This window comes from Suricata suricatta, chromosome 9 (genome assembly GCF_006229205.1).
Source record: "Suricata suricatta isolate VVHF042 chromosome 9, meerkat_22Aug2017_6uvM2_HiC, whole genome shotgun sequence".
Lineage (NCBI taxonomy): Eukaryota > Metazoa > Chordata > Mammalia > Carnivora > Herpestidae > Suricata > Suricata suricatta.
The window spans coordinates 115811818-115839238 of record NC_043708.1 but is presented as its reverse complement, the minus strand read 5'-3'; the positions used below and the strand labels follow the sequence as shown (position 1 = coordinate 115839238).

General features: G+C 37.3%; 1 protein-coding gene across 1 annotated transcript in view; it reads right to left on the bottom strand.

Annotated features, from left to right (window-relative positions):
- The window catches only part of GABRB3 (gamma-aminobutyric acid type A receptor beta3 subunit), a 248384-nt gene that overhangs the window by 121270 nt on the left and 99693 nt on the right, over positions 1-27421 (bottom strand). The gene's annotated exons all lie outside the window — the stretch shown is intronic.

Sequence of the window (27421 nt, the reverse complement as noted above, 5' to 3'; positions counted from 1 at the left end):
TAAGTCTAATTACATGAAATAGAAGTGGGGGTTTTGATTTTTTACTTTGCTTTTCTGTTCGGAGTATCATTGAAACTACTGTATTATAAATGATGGAAAATAATTGCATATGTTAAAAAAATAAATTGTATAAAAAATAAAAAAATAAATGAGCAACAAAAAAGTAGTTTATACAGTACAGTCCCATATTTGTAGGTATGGTAATCACCCTGTTTAAGTCAAACCAGAGAAGTAAGCATCACTAGGATAGAGAAGTCAAGAGAGCTCTCTCATGTAGCCCGTTCCTACATACACTCCACATAAATAGAAAATTTGATAATCACATTTCCATAATTATCTATTGTACTTCTGTCAAACATAGTGTTTAATGTTCTGCTCAGTATCAATTATCTGAAATTACCTGCCCTACTTATTAAAGACATTTATTACCTGCTAATTTATAGTAGGCCTGAAATTTACACTATCCCTTAAATTTTGAGTTATATTATGTTCATTCAAGGCCATTAATCTTTGAAAATGACTATTCAATTTATTAATATGTTGGGTGAACATAAACATTCTCAGCTTTTTTCTTTTTGAAAGAATTGTTTTCAATCATTAAATATTCTGAGGTAAAAAATAATAGTGTAAAGATATTGACCTTGTAATTCTCTTTCTTACATAATCTTCCTAAAGAAGTGAATAAAAACAACCCATAGAACAATGCACCTGGATATAACTGCAATCACTCTCAACATATAGGAAGAAATATCTTTTTAGTTCTTTAACTTTCCTGTACAAATTTATGAAAGAATTCTCAATTAGAGATCTCTTGTCCCACAGAAGATTTGAAGCTGATCTGCTTCCAGTCTTCCCAACATGGAATTACCAAGTACAACTGGGTGATTTCTTTTTTTTTTTCTTGGTACACTAGAGAGAGTGGGAGTCATAAATCCTGGTGCTTTCAGTATCTTGGTGATGGGACCATATCAATGGAAATGTATCCCTCATGATCTCATTTAATATAGCTCTAGCCGGGAGCACAAATTTCATCTGTTACAGAATCTCATCATCAGTCTTTCTGCAATGGATCCAACGAATAACTAGGTATCAGATGATCAATCAAACATGGAGAAGGAAACACATAAGTGCTCTGAGGGCCAGAGAAAGGTGTGAGGCTGAAATGATCATGGAAGAACTTATGGCAACATCATGCTCAACCACTTAACAAGGCCCGGCTAGAAACTCAACTGGCAAAGTACATGTATTTGTTTTCCTCATGAATATGTGGAAGTATGTGTCTGGAGTTGGTGAGGCAGGAACTTGGAAACCTGCACCTCCCATTTGGCTTCACTCATCTGGGTCCCAGTGGCCCAGGCTCCCTAAAGCCTCATGAGCAAGGGCTGTTGCTTGCTGAGCCTGAGCTTCTCCAGAAGCTGGTCTTGGACCTACATACCTGGGTCAGAGGCGATTTACTCTCTCTGGCACCTTTCAAATGCTGCAGGCCATCCTTAGTCACCCCATCCCCATAGGCCACCTCAGGTCTGCTCTGTATCCCACAGCCACCATCACAGGCTGGGACATCTCAGAGCAAGGACATCCTTTTGGGCCTGACCTGGGGCAACCAGCCATACCCCACTCTACTCCTCCTCTTGTGTACACAAACAACAGTACACATTTTTCTCTGGTTTAGGTGTGGAACACTATTTAACTATTGTGAAAGGAAAATCATTTTAAGTGTTAGACAGGCTTCTTCATGAGGATAGTAAACCCTGCCCCACAACTAGACAGTAAGTAAACCACTGACAAACACAAGGCAGATACCATGATGTTGGTGCCCAGAGCCTGAGTAAGAAGGTCTATCAGGGTTAGAAGTGTGCTGGGCCCCAGCGTCCTTTCTTTTTCCCTTCATCTTCTCAGGAGAAGGGGAAAGCACACCACCAAGTGAGTAGTTCCCAGGAACACGCTTCTGTTTCTCTTATTTTCATCATGAAGGCACAAAGGCTTTTTACCTATGGCACCATTACCTGTCTTTTGCTAAGTATAAAACTGTTTGTTTGTGTAATTGCAGTAGTATCTTTTTTATTAGAAAATGAACCATTTAGTTTGTAGGTCTCTGTCAGTGTCTCATGCCAAGCTTTCTGGGACACAGACAATCATAGCAACAAATCAGTCAAGACCCTAAATATCTCATCTGCCACACAAAGCCTCAGAGGTGAAACATTTAGGAGAAGAGAAGATAATTTGAAATACAGTACATTTTTATGACTTTATACAAATGAAGAATTATGTCATTTTTTGTTGTACTAAGGAATAGGTTACCCTTCTTCTGTATGCAAAAAGTCAAAATGCACACAATATTTTAAGACATTTTCATATAATTTTTTCATCAACTCAGTAAAAACTGAATTATTTTTGTAGATATTTAAAAATCTTCCATGAACCAGTACATAAGGCAGTACTACAATCTTTCATAAGACTTCAAGATCATTGCTTTTCAGTGTAAAATAGATATTAGGATGTTGCTAAGAGGAAACTGAAGGGATACTAAAGGATCTGTTGATGTATAAAAATGTTTAATTTAAAGTCAAGTGTCCTGCTATAGGACTGAATGAACAAAGCAAGCATCTACAATACAGACACAATCTATCTAAACCCTTCAAAACAAAAAGAATCAAGAAAGAAGGTTACATCTGTTTCACTAAGCAATGATTGTTCCAAAGCACATTCTCTTTTTATAAAAAACAGTTCCAAATAGAATTCTTATTGTTCTGTTTAGCAGTGGCACAGTATTCAGGAGATCTGTAGAATCCCTTAGGCTGTGTAAATGACAGAGGACAGTTCTGTTTGTTTTTGCAGTCTCTCTATGAAATCTAATAGCTACTTACTTGAGCAGAAACATATAGATCTTTACTCTTCAGCTGTGTGTCCCTATGTCTCTTAAATACAAAAGCATTGCTTCATTTAAAATCATTTTGCTTACTATTTCACTTTCCATCATACATATCACATAGGCATACACATAGACACATAAACTCTAGCATTTTCTAGGCTTCTATTATACTCAATTACTTTTTAACCATCTAATATGGAATTATGGTGGGTTCTTTTTTTTTTAATTTGAGTATAGTTTATGGTGGATTCTTGAGAGGATATTTAATAACTAAAATATCTGGTTCTGGAGATAGCTTACTATCTTTTCTGTAACAACAGACATACATCTATGAATAAAATAATCCTTAAAGACATGCTTTGAATTAGCATATATGCAGCTGCCATTTACTGACCACCCATCCATGGGCTCGAGTTTATGAGGTGGCTGTTTTAAATATCTGACATATTTAAACTAGACTAGGATCAGTGCTTGAATAGAGGTATCAATTCATTATTTTTAAAAATAAGTTTTAAAGGTCAGGAAAAGGAAAAAAAATGTGGGCATTGGTTAGTTCAAAATGCTCCAGAGAGAAGAAAGAAATCAAGCTCTGCTTGGGGGCATTTATTCAAAGAAAACAAAAACACTAACCCAAAAAGATATATGCTACCCCATGTTCACTGCAGCATTATCACAATGATCAAGCTGTGGGAAACTAAGCTTCTGTCAATGGATGAATAGATAATGATGCAACACACACACACACACACACACACACACACACACACACACACACACATGAATATTTTTCAGCCATAAAAAAGAATGAAACATCACGGGTAGACTTTGAAGGCATTATGTTAAGTGAAAAGTCAGACAGAAAAACAAATACAATATGATTTCACTTATATGTAGGATCTGAAACAAAACAAGTTCACTGATACAAAGAACAGATTGATGATTGCTAGAGCCAGGGAGTTTGGGGGGGGGGTGAGCAAAATGGGTGAAGGGGTCAAAAGGTGCAAATTTCTAGTTATAAAATAAATAAGGCATAGGGATAAAAACATTAATGAGCTTTGAAAGGTCAGGAAAAGATAAAAACACTCTGGGCATGGGCAGTTCAGGATGCTCCAGAGAGGAGGCAGAAATCAAGCTAGATTTTGAAGTAAACACCAATTTACTGTCTCCATTATCAAGTCGCATTTGTCTGGAAGGCACACATAATTACAGAACAAGGCAGGAACGGAAAAGTGCTTGAAGAGCGGAACATGGGCTGAAGGATGATGGGAGCTAAGAAGAAGATGGATCTGGGGAGAGGTATCAGGGAACCTTCTGACTGTGTGATTCAGGCTGAGCTAACAAGGACAGAGAGCAGATGAAGACTGAAGGAGAAAAGTAAACAAAACATAGGGATTGAAAATATAGGAAATATCAGGTAATTCACAAGCTATCTACTTTCATGTTTAGCATAAAAGTGAAGTGCAATTAAGAAGTAGAAATCTACCAAAAACAAAGAAATAGAGACAGGAAAACCAATCCCCTCTGCTCTTGACTCTTTTCTTCCATGCCTACCTTGGGGTTTGCACATCTCCTTTCTGCTAATTTCTTTCCCTCTGCTTTCAAATACCCTCAAATCTTTCCATCTATAAATAAAGTTCAACACTCTCCCTTCATCAAGCATCATTTGTGCAGCCACCAAATCTCTTGGTTCCCAATCCTTCCACCCAATCCTTCCAGCCTTCAGATGGTGTGGCTGATGTGGGACTGCAGTGATTTGCTGTGACCAGTGAATAGGGAGGGGAAGTCATACCTGTCCTGCCATATTTCTGTGATGATCAAATGTCACGTGGTGATATATTTGCAGAAGAGTGTGATTATCATATTTTGGGGGAAATGTCACTTTAATTAATATTATATTTTACATTGTATATGTAAAAGAAATACATATTTGTGAAATACATATTTGTGTTTGGATCAGAGCTACCAGAGACAACTTTAATATAAGCATCTGCAGAGAGGAGAGGAACTGTTTTTTCCACATCAGGCATATTAGAGTGTGTGTGAAATAGTGTACATATATGTATTACATCTTGCATATATATATATATGTATGTATGTGTCTATATATATGTATATATAAATATATCTACAACAAAGGAATGATGGAAAGAAAGAAATAATTTAATACTTTCATTAATTCTTTCATTTAAAGTCTTAGTGACTAAAATAAGTCCTGTTTTATGAAGACTTTTTCCAGAACTTCAAATTTTATGATCGAATGCAATCTTCTTTTTTTTTTTTAATAGTTTATTACCAAGTTGGTTTCCATATAACACCCAGTGATCTTCCCCACAAGTGCCCCTCTCCATGACCATCACATCCCCTTCCCCTTCCCCTCTCCCTCTTCAGCCCTCAGTTTGTTCTCAGCATTCAAAAGCCTCTCATGATTTGCCTCACATTTTCTAAAAAATGTTTTCAATCACTTAATGTTAACATAAGACTTGGGATAAGGAAGTGCATTTAGAAATGATAAACTCTGCAGTTAAACACCACAGTGCCGAAGAGGGACCTGATTCCCTGGCTATGACATCAAGAGGCACAGATGTTTAGCCCATAGTGAGTGAACAGACAGAGCAGCATTAGACCAAAAGCACTGAGAACTTCACCCTGGCCCAATTAGTTACTCAAGGGTTACTTTAAATGTTTTGTAGTCTCCTCCATATTGGATATTTTACATCCATGATAGTACTTTCACTCTATGGAAAGTGGTTAGCCTGTACTGAATTATGGCCTATACTTGCTTTTTCATCAAGATAGATAAATAGTTATTTAAATATCTGGATATAGGAAGCATACATTACAAAAATAATTTTCAACTTCTAGCCTCTACAGTAGAATGTGTTCTCTGGCTCTATATCATAAAATTATCTTTCCTTCTAGTTCAGTAGTTTGAGGTAAGCAGCTTACTCAATGGATCTCCTAAAATGACTTAGGATATTTTTCTGTGAATAGAGAGTTGACATGGTCCCTGGGCTCAGGTGCTGTGACTGGTGAACTCCATGTCTATGTAAAACCCAGGGCATCCTTTTTCTATAATAGATGGAATCTTCAAGCCATGGAGGTCCCTAAGAATGCCCCGTTTGGTACTAGACTGAGATCCTCAACTCTCCTCAAACCCCAGAGGCATCCAGAGCCTCCCTATCACCTCTGATACCATACTCCACAATGTTTAATCTCAAATGAGCCCCTCCTGGGTGTGCTTCTCAGTTGGATAAAAGCTTCTGGAGGACAATGACTGTCAATCAATAGCCCCTCTGTTTCCCTGCTTCCAGGCCAAGGCTGGCCTCAGTTTCCTGATGAATGAATTTATGAATGAGTACTGCTAGTGGGTTAACATGGAGATACATCTGCACAGTTTTGCAATGGAATAGGAATCCTAGTGAAATGGAAATTGCTGGCAAAAGCTCCAGAGGGAAGCCCCTAATATGAATGGATTAGAAGGAAATGGACAATCAGAGATTGGCCTTGTATCAGTGAAGGAATCATAGAAAGGTGCTCTGGAGTGTGGCAGCAACAAGAATGGAGAGATAGTCGAGCTGGACAGTGTAAACTTTAAAGGAATAGAGGACACCAAACCATATTCAAGTCTGTTAGCCTCTTGGCTAACCTCTTATGGAGCCTAAGTGTCAGGGGAAAAAAAACAAAATGGCAAAGGGGAAGTATTACTTACATCCAGGAGAATAAGACAAAAATGAGTTAAGAAGAAGGTATAAGTGCAATTTTTTTCAAGAAAAATGATGCCACATAATGTATAGAAGGTTCATCATAGTTCATTTTACTTGTTTCATTTATCTTACTGAGATTTCCCATTGACCAGTCATTGCTATAGGAGTTGCACAAATAGACCTCCTCTGGGTCATAGAGACAATTAAAAACAAACAACTATAGGAAATGCCAGATACTTTAAAGAAAAATAAAAGTAGTTTGAAAGAATGGAGAATAATGGTATAGAAGAATGCTACATTTGATGGAGCAGACAGAAAATCTCTGAAAAGAAGAATGTTAAGCACAGAATAGGGTGATATGGTGATGCACCTTCAGGAAGGTGCTAGACAGAAATGTTCCAGAGGGTGAGAAAGAATATGTAAAGGTGCTAAGGTAGGAGCACACTTAGGTGCATTAGACAAATTAGGAAGGTAAGAGTCAGTGGAACCATGTGAGTTGTATACACAGTCAGTCAGGGCCAGTCATCCCTACATTGAAAGCAGTACCAAGACTACTGGACATTATTCTGAGTGAGATGGGAATCCCAAAGGAACAGGGTAAAGGGCTAGCATGGGGCTGGGACACAGTGGGCACCAAGAGGAGAAGTTCATGGAGAACTTAAGGTATAAGGCATGATTATAATTGAGAACTTAAGGTATAAGGCATGATTCAAGGTAAAATTTCTACAAAAAGAAGGAAAGGAGCTGGGAAGAAACTGAAGAAGAAACAGAAGCCAGGGAAATCCAGACAAAATCCAGTGATAGCTGTGCCCTTGGGGCTGCTAAGAGTTGTCACTATCTTGAGATTTGTACATTTTGACCATGGATTTTCTCCCATAACTCTATACATGAGGAAGACAGACTCACCAACAACCATCCATAGAACATCCTCAGTATTCATGAGCAATTTCCTTTCTGAAAATCACCAAGGCCCAGTAAGGAGAAAGATGGCTAAGGTCTCCTTCTGAAGGCACTGTCTGCTGAAGTGTGTGCCTGTCGGCCTTCTTTTAAACCCCTTCCTGGATCTGTGGATAGCCATACCCATATACAGACTCACACTTGGCTGATGAAGGGGTTCAAAGTATGCCACCCCAAAATGTGCCACTCAGCGCTAAGAATTATTTTGAGCAGAAGGCAAATAAGTAAAAGCAGACACAAGAAGAACTCTCTGCTCTTCCCCCATTTACATGAAAACAAAACATAGAATCCCCTTGTGAAGGTGTTCCCTCCTCCCCCCATGTCCATTAAGGAAGAAAATAACAGCCTTATCATGGGTGATGCGAGAACACTAAAGAGTCTCCACAGGCAAACTTTAGCTCCTATCAACCACTAGTTTTCTCTTGTATTGGCCACCCTTTAAAGCCTCTCCCTGGGGCACCTGGGTGGCTCAGTCCGTTAAGCACCCGCCTGTCAGCTCAGGTCATGATCTCACGGTTTGTGGGTTCGAGCCCCATGTCAGGCTCTGTGCGAATAGCCCAGAGCCTGGAGCCTGTTTCAGATTCTGTGTCTCCCTCTCTCTCTGCCCCTCCCCCACTCATGCTCTGTTTCTCTCTGTATCAATAATAAATAAACATAAAAAATTTAAAAAAAAGTAAAGCCTCTCCCTTACCCTGTCACTTATCTGCAAATTTATTGTTCTTTTGTTAAGATGCCATGTAAACCCAAGTTCCAAACACTTATTTTGAGTTACCCATCACGGGGTACTCCCCAGGGTATGTTCAATGCACACATTAATATACTGTTTGTTTTATTTCTCTTGCAGAGAAATTTGCAGAGCCCCAACTCATGACTAGGCTAGGTGCAGGAAAAACAATTTCTTCCTCTATACTAGGTACTGTCATCTCATTGCAACAACCCTCAACTTTTACACATATAAGATTCTTGCTCAAGCATTATTTTCTCATATCATTTTCCTTAACAGAAGCTGGAATATTGGGGGGAAAGGTCATGGGGAGGGAAGCAAATACTTGTGAAAGTCACATATCAAGAAAACATGGAGGCGATGTCATAACAACAATATTTTATCATGTATTCATATAACAATAAATGCCAAATAGAGCAAAGAGTCACATTTTTCCTTTTCTCTACTATCCACAATGGATAATAATTTGGTTGACATCCACTATGGGAGACAATACTATAACTTCTCCAAGTTTTATTCAACAGAGCAACTGTTTAATAGTTAAGCATTTTTTATTTATCAAAGATGAAGACTTTCAGAATAAAACAATCCTTTGTGTTAGCAATTTATAGGAAAATTACTGAGTCATTCCAAATCCTTTGAGAATCAGAATTCACAAAGAGGAACTATATTCAGTATGCCCAATTAGAACATGCAGGTAAAAAAGAAAATAATGATTACTCTGCTTAAAAACTAACATCTCTAGGTAAGTATAACTTAGCAAAGTTGCTCCAAAACATGCTGACTGATCTTTCCCCATTACTGACTTCTACAACATCAAAATTCTAAAAGGACTTTAAAGATGCTAAAAACAGACAAACAAAAACAGAGTATGATAATCATTTCCTTTGTTCTGCATAGTCAACAGTAGTATATTCCAAACTCTTCATGTAACAAAATTCAGAATATTTGAAATGATTCAATTATTTCTCAGTAACATCATCCAAAGCATCAGAACATTAGTCTTACTATCTTGTTCAGTGCTCTCATTTTGCAGGTTGGAGAAACTGAGGCCAAGGCAACACCTGTGTTCTGGCTCTAGTCCTGGGTTATTTTACAAAGCCTTGCTGCCTTCAGAGAGGGCTAGCATTCCAGGGGAAATCTTTCTTAGGCAATCATAATGAGCATGAAGAAATCTGCCAGCAAAGCCTGGCAAATCTGCTTACAACTTGATATCCAGCAAAGGAGCTTCACAATCCCAGAGGAGAGCCAGAGGGCTTGAGACAAGCCAAATATATATCTGAGAAATCAGATCCAAGTGTGAAAGCTGTCACTTGTTCCTTATACATACTTTTATCTAGAGCCATTTTTATTTTCTTTTTTCATTGCCTCATCATTTCATCCTAGAGGCATCTCTTAACTTGCATAATTCAGTCACTTGCTCTCTAGATGCCTTCCCCACAAAGTTGCAGATTTGGATTTGTCCCTCAGCAAGCCCACCTGCAGTATAAGGGCATTAGCATATCCTCTGCTTTCATACCCTGTCACAGCAGCCCCCAGGACAGGCCTTCCCACTGATCAGCACACAGAGTTCACAGGCCACAGACCCAAACCCACCCACACAAGGTTCTGAGTCACCGCCTTTTCTTCTCTTCCCAGTTGTGGTTTTCCCCTTCCAATTCTCCACCCTATAAAATCTTCTGACATCCTACCTGGACACTGTGTGAAATCAGTCATTATCTTTTAAGTACAGTTTTCTGTTACCCTGCTATGATAATTTGCATTTTAAATGACTGTAATAGGGCAGATATTATCACAAAACAGTGAATCTCACAAAACAGTGAATTTCAAAAAAGTGCAAAGTCCTGCAGTTAACCTGCATAGCTAAAGGATACAGTAAATTTCTCAGCACTACACCCATCAACCCTACACATAAAAGTCAGTTCTATGAGGAGGTGGGTGTCAATTTTTAGGACATTTAATGAGGAAGCTGCAGCCACAAAAGAAAGAAAATAAAGTATGAATTCAGGCCTTGGAAACCAGAAGGTATTCTATGAGTAACTGTTCTTCCATCAACCTCCAACCCATGAGAGATATGTGAACATATTTTTTCTATAATCAGTGTATTTAATTAAAAACATATACAGCAAATAAGACTGCACCTCATATAATTTTACTAACATTAGTATGTTATTGAATGATGTTAGGGAAGGAGAAGCAAATGGTCAAAGAGATTCTTCTGTCTTTAGAGGCAAATGGAAATACATAGTTCCTTTAAATCAGTTCCTTTGTATCATCTCTCTGCATTCAGCTACTTGATAAATGTCAGAAGGTGTACTGATTTATGAAAACACCTAAATATATTCAGAACTATACAAATGTTTTAAATTTAAAAATCCTCCTTATTGGTGTTTTCCACCTGAAAAACCATTAGAGATTAGAGTCCATTTTTAAGTGCTAAGGGAGATAAAGACAAGGAGATTATAAGGGGAAATAATTCCTATATATGATTGTTGCTTTTAAGGCTAGCATTTTCCCAGAAATGACACAGATAGCCAAAAAAAATCAACTAAATTTTAATTGTGTGATACGTAGAAAGAGATTGTTCCCGTAATGTCATTTAAGTATAAATTTATATTTAATAAAACATATTAAAATATAAATGTACCTATGAAAACATAAAAATAAGCTGTTACCAAAACAAACAAAATTAAAAAAACCCACAATATCAAAATAGTGTCACTTAGAATTCCCTGTCTGGTGCTCAGTACACAATCAATTTACTTGCAGTTTCAGCCTCCTCCAGAAATGCAGTAACTGGTCAGCCAGGATTTTTCAATCCAAGCCAGTGAGTCTGTCACCAGAGAAGACAAAGATGATGCAACATATATCATAAGACACCTTGTTTCCCCCTAGAAAGTGGCCTCCCCTGGAACAATATTTTTCTTTTGCTAATAACTCTCTTGTGCCCACCCTCTTTCTAGAAATCTCTACCATTTAGTATAACTCCTTGGAGCCTCCTCTACTTGCTAGATGGAGTTCTGCCCAACTCACAAATCATTTAATAAAAGATCTTCAAATTTACTTGGTTGAATTTTGTTATTTAACAAAGACGTGAGTCTTTTTTGGAAGCAGTCAACAGAAAGATGAATATTAGCCTCTTAGTCATCTCCAACGGATGGGCTGAAAAACCAAGACATGAAGTTTTGCAATTTCCTTAACTATCAAATTAGAGCCTAAATGGAGGATAAATCTAATTTTTGTACAGTGACAAAATATTTATTTACAACTATTTATTCTGGGTCCAGGTTATGTGATATGGAAATGAATGGTATGGGGCAAGACAGCCTAAAGAGGAGCCTCTTAATGACTTCCTTTCTGCATTTTTAAAATAGGATAACAAGAGGACTAACTGAAACTACATACATAGAGCTCTTGGCACGCTGAAAAAATATTAGTCATTGTCATTATTTTTTTCAACAGGAAGTATGTAGAAGCTGAGAAAGAATAAATTGCTGTACCTGAATATTGAGATAAGTTCCTCTTTTCAAAGCTTATGGAAAGTTTGGGAAGCAGCTTGGAAAAGTACTCAATCAGTTCATGACTGTATTGTTTATTAGGACTAATAAACTGCTGAAATGTTAAAATAAGAAATCCCCAAAGCAGAGAACAGTGGGTAATAACACAATTATGAGGTGTGCAATAGCCATTTTGTGTGGTCTGTGGAGGATGCACTGTGAACATATGGGGTTTAATGACTCCAAAAATTTTAAGTTCATGGTAAGTTGAGATACTCTAAAAAATGAGTTAGATTTTAACTTTGTAAATTATTTAAAAATAAGTGTACCTTTTTTCTGCTTATAAAAATAATTCTTCTTGGGGCGCCTGGGTGGCTCAGTCAGCTAAGCCTCCGACTTCAGCTCAGGTCATGATCTCAGGTTCGTGGTTTCAAACCCCGCATTGGGCTCTGTGCTGACAGCTCAGAGCCTGGAGGCTGCTTCAGATTCTGTGTCTTCCCTGTCTCTCTCTGCCCCTCCCCCGCTCATGCTCTGTCTCTCTGCTCTCTCTCTGTCTCAAAAATAAATAAAACATTCAAAAATATATATTAAAAATAATAATTCCTCTTTATTATAGGATATTTGAAAAAATAAAGAAAACCTCTGCAAGACTATTGAATACTGAAAACGAACCGAGGACTGAAGGGGGGAAAAGGGGTGATGGTCATGGAGGGGGGGCATTTGTGGGGAGAAGCACTGGGTGCTATATGGAAACCAATTTGACAATAAACTTATAAATTAAAAATAAAATAAAATATGAAAATAAAATAAAATAAAATAAAACCACAAAAAAAAAAGAAGAAGAGAAAAGAAAGCCTCTGCTATCTTGAGATAACTACTATTACTATTTGGGTGAACTGCTTTACATATTTATATAGTAAACATGAATTAAATTAATATAACTAAGATCATGCTTGTATTGAATTTTGTGCTGTGTGCTTCATTTCATGTAAAATTGCATTTTGAACATCTTTCCACATTTAAAATTCTTTGAAGATCAATTTATTACAGGAACTATCTATTATATGGAGGTATCGTAGTTTATTTAACCCACCTCCCTTTTTTTTAAGTTTATTTATTTATTTTGAGAGAGAGAGCAATGGAGCATGGGGGAGGGGCAGAGAGAGAGAGGGAGAGAGAGAATCCCAAGCAGACTCTGCACTGTCAGCACAGAGCCTGACATGGGGTTTGAGCTCATGACTGACTGTGAGATCATGACATGCACTGATATTAAGAGTCAGCTGCTGGGGCACCTGGATGGCTCAGTCGGTTAAGCATCTTGGGTCATGATCTCACAGTTTGTGAGTTTGAGCCCTGCATCAGGCTCTGTGCTGACAGCTCAGAGCCTGAAGCCTGCTTCAGATTCTGTGTCTCCCTATCTCTCTGCCCCTCTCCTGCTCACACTCTGTCTCTCTAAAATAAATCAACATTAAAAATTTTTAAAAAGGAGTCAGGTGCTTCACTGACTGAGCCACCCACGGACCCCTTAATCTACCCCTTTTTTAAGTGCTACAAATAATAATATAGTAATGAGTAATCTCATAGACACAAAGATAGATTTCCACACTATTGATTATTTTGTGGAGCTGCATCTGGAAATGAATGTAAAATTTCCAGCCTATGTTCTTATGGAGAACTTTTCTAGGTGTGGATACCATTGTACCTATCAAGACCTTGGTGCAAAGCCTGGCCTCACTACTCAAGCACCTGCATTTTAAGTTGGTTTATTAGACCCAAAAGAACGCTCACTGTTATTTCCATTTGCATTTTTTGGATTATATGGTATAAGTAAGACAACTGTATCACTTGTATTTCCTCTTCTGTGAGTAGAAAAAAATGTGCCATTTGCCCAAATTTCTCTTCAGATTTGACATTATTCTTGTCACAGCACTTTTGTCTATTATAGTTTTAAAACCTCTGACTAATGTATTTTGGTAAGCCAGATTTCCATTTGTACTGTCTTCCTTTTATCTCTTTGTGACTTTTTTTGACATGCATGTTTCCACAGTCATCAAATGCCTTGGAACCTTGCTTCTTTTGTGAGGCTTAGGGGACAGCACTGAGCTAAGCTTCTGCTCTACCACCATTAAGTGACTCATTTGTTTGGGACATCAGCTTCTCATCTGTAAAACAAATAAGTTAGCCTGTCTATCTCTTATCACTTCCAGATCAGAAAGCATAAATTGTGTCATGACTTTATTATAACAAGCAAAACTCAATTGATCCCTTCCTAAACCTAAATAATAAATGCTGTCAAAAATAATTAAATGACTCTTGTAAAATCATATCCCTCAGAAAAACTCAGAGGCAGAATACGTTTACTGCAAACTTAAGATTTTTTTTAAGTTCTTTAGCATGGTTAAACTTTGTTAATTTTACTCCAAATATCCCAGAGCAGAGAATTTTTTTAAAAGAATTCTTGTCTGGGTTTTGAGATCCTTGTGATCTGGTTCCCAGCATATCATGGGATAAGGAGCTCTCACCTAGGAGTTTTGGTCTGGTCTCAGAGTAGAAACTAACAGCTTCCCTTTTTTATTGGGGTGAAAGGAAACACAATCCACTATTTGGAGAATTTATAGTCATCAACATATTGTTAAGCTTTTTGACTGTAGTCATTGGGAAGCAATTACTTCCTCTTCCTTGATCCTAACTCACACCAGAAGTACTGAGTTTGCTGTGGTCAGGAGGTGGGCTTAAGACAAATGTCTTAGATTTCATTTGTGGTTGACCTTTTATCTCCTGTGGAGGGCATATCTTATTTAGTGCCTTTTTTAACCAAACATTCCACCCTCGGCAGTTGTTAGTATCTAATGATGACTGGTTTCTCTTTCCTCCCTAATTTTCAAAAGATTTCAGGGGCGCCTGGGTGGCTCAGTCAGTTAAGCAGCCAACTTTGGCTCAGGTCTTGATCTCATGGTTCATGAGTTCCAGCCCTGCATCAGGCTCTGGGCTGACAGCTTGGAGCCTGGAGCCTACTTCAGATTCTGTGTCTCCCTCTCCTCTTACTCTGCCCTCCTCTGCTCACTCTATGTCTCTCAAAAATAAATAAATGTTTAAAAAAAGTTAAAAAAAAAGATATCCTAGAAAACTTTGTCAATGGTTTATAATTCTCTGAGTTGAATCCCAATTGTCAAATCTAATCCAAAGTGATTTTCACAATGCAATAGTAACCTTTTCATTACTTTCCATAACTTAGTAAAGGAGACATTTATAGGCAAAACCAATGATGGGTGTTACATAATAACCTAGCCACCCATGTATCCAAATGTAAGCAAAATTGCTGAAAATGAAGATGTGAGTTAATGACCAGAAAGTGGAATATTAATAGGAACATGAGACATCCCAGACAATGTTAAGCACTTTATATATGAGTGATTTCACTAAATTTTCAAAGCAAACATATGAAGAATAGGGTTATCCCTTCTAGTTCAGAGGTATCTGAATTTCAGAGTATTATTAACTTACATTATTCACTAATAAATGCTCAAAACAATATATCTCCATCTGTTCCAAATCCCATATTCTTTCATTGCATGATGCTACATGTGTCGGTACTCACACAACTGTGACCCAATACTAAGACCTCTCCATATTTATTGGCATTTGAAAGAAAATTGGCTGTTTTGATTTCAAACATCCCCAGGACTGCTGTGCTGCTTACTGAAATGAAACATTCAAGAACAGAGTTCAACCAGAGAAGAAGTCATAGCATACCCATTTGGACAATAAGTCATAAGTGAGCATAACTATGTTAAAATAAGTTGAACAAATTGTTCACAAGCATTCCCTTTGCACCTCCATAATATATTTTCTTTTCCTGATTCAGTCACATAGATACAGAACCCAAGTCCACTGTATGTTGCTCTCATGATGTGGGGGTGAAGTGAGATTATCATGCTTTCAAAGCTTGACATTATTTGAGAGATGGATCTCAGATAAGTACTGATAGATGAAGTGGTGGGTCCACTGTTACATGTTTCAAGTCACACACTATCCTTTACTCTGTAAGTTTCATTTGTTGTTTGAAAAATTAAGTCATCAATTTATTTTTAAAAATTTAAGATTTTGGAGGGGCCAAGATGGCAGAGCAGCATGAAAGTTCTCAGCTTCTCTCATCCCTGAAATGCAGCTAGATCAGCCCCAAACCATTTTGCACACCTAGAACACTGATCTGAGGATTAACACTATAATCTGCATAATATGAGCCACAGAATTTAGCACAGTTCTGTGAACTGTACAGCACAGAGAGGTGAACTGGGGGAGAGAGCTGTGGAGGACAGGGAATTGATTTTGTGGAGAAAAGACAGAGAAAGAGGGAAGAGTCCAGCAAAGGCACTTCTCCCAAAAGTAGTTGGAGGGAAAGAGAAAGAGTGGGAACACCCCACTTGTTCACGTGATTGAATAAGAAAGGTAGAAAGAAGAAGGTTTCATTACCATTAGGACTCTATAAACAAGAGAGAGTAGTGTCAGAAATTCTACAGCAGTGTTCTGGTGGGAAAGGCAAATACCCAGGAGCAAGCAGCAAAGTCCAAAGGGACTTTGGGAGACGCGGTTCCTCTGCTAGGAGGTCATTTGGTATAGGTCGTATGTCCTCCCCACAGGCAAAGGTCACAGAGGACCCTGGAGAGCAGCCACATTTGCTGGTATTGGAACAAAAACGCCTGGGGGAGGTGAAACCTGGCACCAGTTGTGTGTTCTGTTTTGCCATAATTTCTAAACCTCTACTGCCCTGCAATTACATGAACTTTTTTCTGTGGCAAGCAGGCACCCAGCCACATCTCAACCTCTGTAACAGCATGACCACACCAACATTCCTGCAGGCAAGCCAGCACCTGGCCATTGCTTGGTGAGACCCTCCCCCAGACGGTCAGAGGGTGACCACACCACAAGGCTCTCAGAGGTGAGGGGTTTGGAAACACAGCCCCATATGAGATATAATTCAAAAGGGAAGTACTGCCTGGTGGGCTGATGGCTTGGACTCAGCCAGTGTAGAAGCAGGGAGTGGACAGAAGCCAGAGACAAAGGAGGGGTGCTTGATTGCTGGTTGGTGAGAGTACAGAGGTCTGGTCCCAGAGACAGGAAAGCTGGATGATGCCATTTTCACTTCTCCCATACATGTGCATACATGCTTATCATGGTCACACAGATTCACCCCAGTGGCTAAGCAGCACCATGTGGTGGAGAAGGGAGCCATTACACCATGTCCTGCCCAACTGCCCCAACCAAGCTCAGGTCTTAGAGGAGCAACACAAGTCTATCCACCTGTTTAGCATATAGATTATAAAGTGCTTCATAGTTGGACTTCTAGGGGAAACCGTATGTAATCCATTTGGATATCATTCTGCTCACTGATTCATCATTTGTCTACTTTTTTCTTTTTCTTTTCTTATTCTTTTTTTTAAGAGACAGAGAGAGACAGTGCAAGCAGGGGAGGGTCAGAGAGAGAGGGAGACACAAAATCTGAAGCAGGCTCCAGGCTCTGAGCTAGTTTTCAGCACAGAGCCCGATGTGTGGTTCAAACCCACAAACCATGAGATCATGACCTGAGTTGAAGCCAGATGCTTAACTGACTGAGCCACCCAGGCACTCCTCTTTTCTTATTCTTGAATAAAGAAAGAGAAAAGAAATATTTTTAGTTTTTGATTATTTAAAAAAGTCATTTTTTTACTAATTTTAAAATCATTTTACTTTATTCTATTCTGTTGCATACATCTTTTTACATTTCTAAATATTTTTTCTTTTCTTTTTTTCTCTGTTCTATGAACCTTCTTCCAACAACCAGACCAAAACACACCTAGAATCTAGCTTCCTTTATTTGATTTTCCATGTTGTCTTTAATTGTTTAATTTCAATTTTCTATTTTATTAATTCTTTCACTTCCTCCAAAATGACAAAAAGAAGGAATTCACCCAAAAGAAAAAAACAGGAAGAAACGACAGCAAGGGACCTAATCAACACAGATATAAGCAAGATGTCCGAACCGCAATTTAGAATTATGTTAAAAAGAATAATAGCTAGAGTTTAAAAAAGCATAGAATCCCTTTCTGTAAAGATAAAAGACGTAAAATCTAGTCAGAATGAAATTAAAAATGCTATAACTCAGATACAATCTTAAATGGTTGCCACAGCAGTAAGGACCGATGAAGCAGAGCAGTGAATCAGCAATATAGAGGACAAAATTATGGAGAATAATCAAGCAGAAAAAGAGAGGGAAACTAAGGAAAAAGAGCAAAATATAAGAATTAGGGAACTCAGTGACTCATTAAAAAGGAATAACATCAGAATCATAGGAGTCCCAGAATATGAAGAGAGAAAAAAGGGTAGAAGGTTTATGTGAACAAATTATAGAAGAAAACCTTCCTAACCTGGGGAAAGACACAGATATCAAAATCCAAAAAGCACAGAGAACTCGATTAGATTCAAGAAAAACCCACCATCACCAAGCTACATCATAGTCAAATTCACAAGATTCACAGACAAGGAAAGAATTATAAAAGCATCAAGGGGAAAAAAGAAAGTCCTTAACCTATAAGGGAAGACAGATCAGGTTCACAGCAAACCTATCCACAGAAATGTGGCAGGCCAGAAAGAAGTAGCAGGATATATTCAGTGTGTGCTGATTGGGAAAAATATGCAGCCAAGAATTCTTTATCCAGCAAGGCTGTCATTCAAAATAGAAGGAGAAATAAAGAGTTACCCAGACAAACAGAAACTAGAGGAGTTTGTGACCACTAAACCAGCCTTGCAAGGAATTTTAAGGGAGACTCTCTGAGGAGAGAAAAGATAAAAATAAATAAATAAATAAAGACCAAAAGCAACAAAGACTAGAAAGGACCAGAGAACACCACCAGACCTCCAACTCTACAGGCAATGAAATGGCAATAACTTCATATCTTTCAGTACTCACTCTAAATGTCAATGGACTAAATGCTCCAATCAAAAGACAAAGGGTAATAGAATGGATAAGAAAATAAGATCCATCTATATGTTGTTTACAAGAGACACATTTTAGACCTAAAAGCACCTTTATATTGAAAATAAGGGGATTGAGAACCATCTATTATGCTAATGGTAACAAAAAGAAAGGTGGTATATCCATACTTATATCAGACAAACTAGAGTGTAGAGTAAAGACTATAACAAGAGATGAAGAAGGGCATTTTATCATAATTAAAGGGTCTATCCGCCAAACAGATGTAACAATTGTAAAAATTTATGCCCCTAAACGTGGAACACACAAATATATAAATCAATTAATCATGAACATAAAAAAAACTCATTGATAATAATACCATAATCAATGCTATCAAAGGAAAAACAAACAGCAGAACAGATCAATGAAACTAGGAGCTGGTTCTTTGAAAAAATTAACAAAATTAATAAATCCCTAGCCAATTTGATTGAAAAGAAAAAGGAAAGAACCTGAATAAATTAAATCAAGAATGAAGGAGATCACAACCAACACTACAGAAATACAAACAGTAATAAGAGAATATTGTGATCAATTATATGACAACAAATTGAGCAACCTAGAAGAAATGGACAAATTCTTAGAAACACACAAAATACTAAAACTGAAACAGGAAAACAAAATTTGAACAGATCTATAACCAGTAAAGAGATAGAATTAGTAATAAAAAAATCTCCCAAAATATGAGTCTAGAGTGAGATGGATTTCCAGTGGAATTCTACCAAACATTTAAAAAAGAATTAACACCTATACTTTTGAAGCTGTTCCAAAAAATAAAAATGGAAGGGACACTTCCAAACCCATTCTATGAGGCTAGCATCACCTTGATTCCAAAACCAGACAAAGACCCCACTAAAAAGCAGAACCACAGACCAATTTCCCTGATGTACATGGATGCAAAAATTCTCAACAAGATACTAGCCAACTAGATCCAACAATATATTACAAGACTTATTCATCTTGAACAAGTGGGATGTATACCTGGAATGCAGGGTTGGTTTAATATCTGCAATCAGTGAATGTGATACATCATATTAGTAAAAGAAGAATAAGACCCACATGATCCTCTCAATAGATGCAAAAAAGCACTTGACATAATACAGCATCCTTTCTTGATGAAAAACCCTCAAGAAAGTAGGGATAGAAGGGTCCCTCAAGATTATAAAAGCCATATCCACTGCTAATATAAGAGCTGAGAGCTTTTGCCCTAAGATCAAGAACATGACAAGGATTTCCATTTTCGCTCTTGTTATTCAACATAGTATTAAAAGTCTTAGCCTCAGCAATCAGACAGCACAAAGAAATAAAAGGCATCAGAATCTGCAAGGAAGAAGTCAAACTTTCACACTTTGCAGATGACATGATACTCTATGTGGAAAACCCAAAAGATTCCACCAAACTGCTTGAACTGATCGATGAATTCAGCAAACTCACAGGATATAAAATCAATGCACAGAAATTGGTTGCATTTCTATATGCCCAGAATGAAGCAACAGAAATAAAAATGAAAGAATCCATCCCATTTGCAATTGCAACAAAAATCATAAAATACCTGGTTATAAACCTAATCGAAGAGGTGAAACATCTATACAATGGAAACTATAGAAGGCTTATGAAAGAAATTGAAGAAGACACACACAAAAAGTAGAAAAATATTCCATGCTCATGGATTGGTAGAACAAATATTGTGGAAATGTTGATACTGCCCCCAAACAATCTATATATTCTTTGCAATTCTTAACAAAATAACAGTAGCATTCTTCACAGAGCTAGAACAAACAATCCTAAATGTTGTATGGAACCAGAAAAGATAGCCAAAGCAATCCTGAAAAAGAAAACCAAAGCTGGAGGCATCACAATTCTGGACTTCAAGATGTATTTAAAAGGTTTAATCATCAAGATAGTATGATACTGGCACAAAAACAGACATTTAGATCAATGGAACAGAATAGAGAATCCATAAATGGACCCACCACCGTATAGCCAACTAAATTTCAAGAAAGCAGGAAGGAATATCTAATGGAGTAAAGACAGTCCCTTCAGCAAATGCTCTTGGGGAAACTGGAGAGTGATATGCAGAAAAATGAACCTGGACCACTTTCTTATACCATACACAGAAATAAACTCAAATGGATGAATGGCCTAGACATTAGACAGGAAGCAAACAAAATCCTAGAGAAGAAAGCAGGAAAATACCTCTTTGACCTTAGCTGCGGCAACCTCTTACTCAACCTGTCTCCAGAGGCAGGGCAACAAAAGCAAAAATAAACTATTGAGATCTCATCAAGATAAAGAAAACTTCGGCACGGCAAAGGAAACAATCAGCAAAACTAAAAGGCAACCAACGGAATGGAAGAAGATATTTTCAAATGACATATCAGGTAAAGGGTTAATATCCAAAATCTAGAAAGAACTTATCACACTCAACACTCCAAAACCAAATAATCCAGTGAAGAAATTAGCAAAAGACATGATTAGACACTTTTCCAAAGAAGACATCCAGATGGCTAAAAGACACATGAAAAAATGCTCAATATCACTCATCATCAGGGAAATACAAAGTAAAACCACAATGAGATACCTCCTCACGCCTGTCAGAATGGGTAAAATTAACAACTCAGGCAATGACAGATGTTGATGAGGATGCAGAGAAAGAGGAAGAGGAACACTTTTGCACTGCTGATTGGAATGCAAACTGGTGCAGCCATTCTGGAAAACAGTATGGAGTTTCCTCAAAAAATTAAAAATAGAACTACCCTACCCTATGACCCAGCAATTGTACCACTAGGCATTTATTCAAAGGATACATGTGTGTTATTTCGAAAAGTCACATGCATCCCAATGTTTATAGCAGTGCTATTGACAATAGCCAAAGCATGGGAAGAGCCCAAATGTTCATCAACAGATGAATGGATAAAGAAGACGTGGTGTATGTACACACACACACACACACACACACACACACACACACACACAATGGAGTTTTACTTGGCAATCAACAAGAATGAAATCTTGTCACTTGCGACATGGATGGAACTAGAATGTACTATGTTAAGCGAAGCTAGTCAAAGAAAGACAAATATATGATTTCACTCAAATGTGAAATTTAAGGTACAAAACAGATGAACACAAGGGAAGGGAAGCAAAAACAATATAAAAACAGGGAGGGGGCAAATCATAAGAGGCTCTTAAATACAGAGAACAAACTAAAGGTTGCTAATGGGGTTTGAGGTGGGACAATGGACTAAATGGGCAAGGGGCATTAAAGAGGACACTCACTGAGATTAGCATTGGGTGTGGTATGTAGCGGATGAATCATTGGATTCTACTCCTGAAATTATTATTGCACTCTATGCTAACTAACTTCGATATAAGTTTAAAAAATAAATAAATTTTTAAAAAGTGAAAAAGTTTTAAGTTTGATGATGGCAAGATAAAAAAAACTGGTCATCTATAAGCTTGATTAAAAAAAAAAACTCTACTCAAGCATCACATCTTACAAGCATATTCACCTGGTAGTTTGAGTACAAAGAGAATTAAAAAAGGAAGATGGAAGTCAGAAAAGAATAAACCTTCTTTGTCAGGCAAAGGGTTCATTAGCAAAGAAACAACCATGAAGTTTCTAAAGAAAGCCTATGTACATTCTGAAGAAAAGAACGATCACTGTGGGCATGCATCAGCTAGCAATTGGAAGACCCACACGTAGAACAGCACAAAGAATGTCACAGAAAGCACACTGTAAAACTATTTTGACAGCATTTTCAGAAAAGATGAAGGAATCCCTTTTATAATGTTCATTTCAGGGAACAGCAACTGACAGATTTGACCCTCATTAGGGAAAATGCACATGTGAATGAGGGACTGGAGCTAGGACCCTCCCAACATCTAATTGATTACAAAACATTTGGTGATGCCCATAGTAATTGAGTGTGTGTAACAAACAGTTCAGTTATATTATAGTTAAAACCACCTGATCTCAGATGGTGAGGGAGTTTTGAATTCCCAAGTCAATTTCCTCATCTCTCTTCTCTGAATTTCTATATAGAAGATAAATATATCAGAGTTAATAGTTGCCTTATTTAGAATGAGAATCAACTGGCATCTGCCCAAAATGCATTGATAGTAAAAGACTATTCCCCTAATCTGGCAGAGTTCCAGGGAGCAGTAAAATTTTGTGTGATATTTTAGGGAAAGCACCTAGGACTGAGACCAGTTGAGCTCTAGATCTGGTTTTGCCTTTTCTAGCCACATAAGTCAACACTCCCAGGAATCTCATTTCATAACCTCCAAACTGAGATAAAACCAGGTATGTCTACCACACACATCTGTTATTATGATAAAATGAAATACTGGCATGACCACACTTTGTAAAGAGGGAATTTCAAAAATACTTGAAGCAATGTCACCAAGATAGTGACATAGTGTTTCTGATGTCACTCCCGCTCACAAGAAGAGCAACTAATATCTATACAAGAACACCCCTTAGAGAATTTTAGAACATGGAAGTAAGAGTCAATAACCCCCTGCACCGCAGAGACAAAGAGACTGCATTGGAAAGGTGAGAGAGGTAGCTTCACATTGACCACAGTGTCCCTACCCTAGACCAGTGTAACAAGACACAGAGAAGCTTATCGTGAGCCTCAAGTTTTTCCAGTGGGAAAAGAACCTGTGTTGGGGGGGGGGGGCGGCAACCAGCCTCCTCTAGCATATGGGTAGTTTTGTAAAAGCCCTTACTCTTATCTCACACCAGGGGATTGCAGGAATCCTGCAGAGCCCAGACACTGAGAATCTGATTGTGACAAAGAAGATGGGAAGGGCACACGCAAAATCCTAACCAGTGGTTCATCTGCAGAACCAAATCAGGGGCACACTGACCAGGGAACTAAGCAGGGTGTAGAATCTGACTTATTTGGATCCTCAAATGACAGATTTTGCCGGCCATAGAACTGGTTTGCCCAGGCCTAAGCAAGTAGCTGAATCATAGCCTTGCCTGCTATGGAGAGTGTCTTTCAGCTGCATTTGACCAGAAAGGCCAGTAACAACCCCTAAAAGCTGTGTGGCCCAGTGACACTTGAGCCAAGAGGAAGGCAGACATAACTGATCGCCCAGAGCAAAGACATTACCAGCAAACATACCCAGAAACCAAAACTAAGCTGACCAATGAACAACCATCTCTGTAAAAACAAACCCTCAAAGTTTAGAAAAGGAACTCCATTACTCAAATGTACACATATTAGTGCAAGAAATCAAGGATCACAAAAATCAGGTGAATCAGGTAAATACCACCAAAGGAAGCTAATAAAGCTCCAATAACTGGCTCTAAAGAAATGGAAATCTGTGAACTTTCAGCCCAAAAATTCAAAATAATCCTTGGAAGGAAATTTAGTGAACTATGAGAAAATACAGACAACTAAATGAATTATGAAAACCTATCATGAACAAAATGAGAAGTTCAGCAAGGAAATCACAACTATCAAAGAACAAACAAGCAAAATATGGAAAAATATAATAACTGAACTAAAAATTTCAATATAGAGCTTTAAAAGTAGACTCAATCATGTAGAAGAAAGAATCAGTGACTCAGAACTTCGAAAGTTACCAAATTAGAGAAGCAAAAAGAAAAAGAATGTAAAACAGTGAAGAAGTCTACTGCAATTATGGGACACAATGAAAAGAAACAATATTCACATTATGGAAATTCCTGAAAGGAGAAGAGAAAGAGAAAGGGACAAAAAGTATATTTAAAATCATAATGGCGCAAAACTTCCTGAACATGGGGAGAGAAATGGACATCCTGATACATTAACCCAAAGGATCCTAAATAGTTTGAACCCAAACAAGGTTTCACCAAAACAAGTTAGAACTAAATTGTCAAAAGACAAAAACAATGAAACAATTTTAAGAACATTAAGAGAAAAGAAAAAAATTATGTAACAGGGAAGCCCCATAAAACTATTGGTACATTTCTCAACACAAACTTTTCAGACCTGGAGAGAATGAGATAACATATTCACAATATTAAAAGAAAATAACTGTTAACCAAGAATCCTATACTTGACAAAGCTGTCTTTTAGCAACAAAAGCAGAATAAAGACTTTCCTGAATTAACAAAAGCTAAGAGATTTCATTACCATCAGACCTACTTTAGAAAAAATATTAAAGAGAGTTCTTTGAGCGGAAGTAAGACAACGCTAATTAACACTTTAAAACCCAAAAAAGGTAGCACAAATGCCACTGGTAATGGTAAATACATAGTCATAATAGATTCTACTGTATGGTAATAGTGGTGCCTAACATGATTCTGTCGTATGGTAATAGTGATGCATAACTTACGATTCTAGTTTAAAAAACATAAATAAACATAGCAAAAATGACCAATAACACAATAACTGCTATTAGCTATGCAATATAAAAACATTCAAATTATAACAGTAATAACCTAAAATGTTAGGGGAAGAAGAAATAGAAGTAGAAAGGATAGGAATTCTTTTGAAACTAAATTGTTATCAATTTAAAACAGGATGTTATAAGTTAAAGATTTTTGTATAAGCCTTACGTTATCCACAAGGGAAAATCTCCTAGTAATTATGCAAAATAATATGAAAAAGAAGTCAAAGCATAACTAGTACAAAAAACACACAAAAAAAGACAGCATGATAAGAATAAAGAAGAATGGCTCTATAAAACCATCAGGAAATAATACAATGGCAATAGTGAGTCCTAATCTATTAATAATTACTTTAGACAGAATAAATTCTCCAATCAAAAGATATAAAAATAAGATTGAAAATATGCTTCTTACAAGAGATTCACTTTTGTCTTAAAGATACAAATACACTGAAGTATTTCAAGTATATCTAAAGGGATAGAAGAAGACATTTGAAGCAAATGGTAAATATGGTAAATACTCCCTTCTAAAATAAAGCAGAGATCGTTATAATTATATCAAAAAAAGATTTTATTTTTTATTTTTTCACTTCTTTCTTCCTTCCTTCCTTCCTTCCTTCCTTCCTTCCTTCCTTCCTTTCTTTCTTAGAGAGAGAGACAGCGTGAATGGGAGACGGGCATTGGGGGAGGAGGGAATGAGAGGGAGAATCCTAAGCAGGCTTCACACCAAGCTCAGAGCCTGACACGAGGCTCAGTCTCACAATCATGAGACCTTGACCTGAGCAAAAATCAAGAGTAGGATGCCTAACTAACTGAGCCACCCAGGTGCCACAGAAAAGAAGATATTTTAAACTAAAAAATGTAAAATGAAACAAAAAAAGGTCATTATATAACAAGACAAGGATCAATACACCAAAAAACATAACAATTATAAATATTTATGCACCCAACATCAGAACACCTAAATACATAAGAAAAATCTAACAGAACTAAAAGGAGAAATAAACACTAATACTACTAATTGGGAAATTTAATACCTCACCTCTCAATAATGGACAGGTTATCCACACAGAAACAGTGAAGAAAGAGCAGATTTGAAGAATACTATAAGACCAAATGGACTTAGACATGTACAGGGCACTCTGTCCAACAATATCAGAATACACATTCTTCTCAAGCACATATGGAGCATTTTCTAGATAGACCATATGCAGGTCACAAAAATCAAGACTTAACTAACTTAAAGAAGACTGAAATCATACAAAGTATCATCTCTGTCAACATTGGCATGAAACTAGAAATCAGTAACAAGAGAAAAACTGGAAAACTCATGAACACATGAATAACATTCTCCAAAAAAAAAAAAAATGAATCAAAGAAGAAATAATAGGGAAATTAAAAAGTTAAGACAAATGAAAATGGGATCACAACACACCAGAACTCTAGGACACAGCAAGCAAAACAAAACAAAACACAAGCCAAAGTGGATGGACCTAGAGGGAGTCATGATAAGCAGAATAAGTCAAGCAGAGAAGGACAGATACTATATGTTTTCACTCATAGGTCTAAGGGGAGAAACTTAACAAGGAACCATGGGAAGGGGAATGGGGGAGAAGAGTTAAGGAGAGGGAGTGAGGCAAATCATGGGAGACTCTTGAATACTGAAAACAATCTGAGGGCTGAAGAGGGAGGGGGAAGGGGAAGAGGGGTGATGGTCTTGGAGAGAGGCACTTGTGGGGAAGAGCACTGGGTGTTATATGGAAGCCAACTTGGTAATAAACTATTTAATTAAAAAAATAAAATCAGATCTCTAGGGAAGAAAACCACAAGTGTGCATGCACACACACACACACACACACACACACACACACACCCCACACACAAAAAATCTTTTTCTTTTTTTTTCCAGAAAAAAATTCTAAGAGAGAAGTTCATAGCAATAAATAACTACATTAAGGAGCAAGAAAGAGCTGAAATAAAACCTTAACTCTACTCCTTAAGGAAGTAAATGTCTAGTTTCTAAGGAACTAGAAATAGAATAACAAATTGAGCCCAAAGTTAGCAGAAGAAAAAAAAAGACTAGAGCAGAAGTAAAAGAAATAGAGCACAGGAAAAAGAAATAGAAAAGATGATAGAAATAGAAAAGATTAACCAAATTAAGAGCTGGTTCCTGGAAATGTAAACAAAATGTACAAACTCTTAGCTAGGCTAACCAAGGTTAAAAAAAGAAGGAAGACAAATAAAACAAAATTATAAATAAAAAGGGAGATG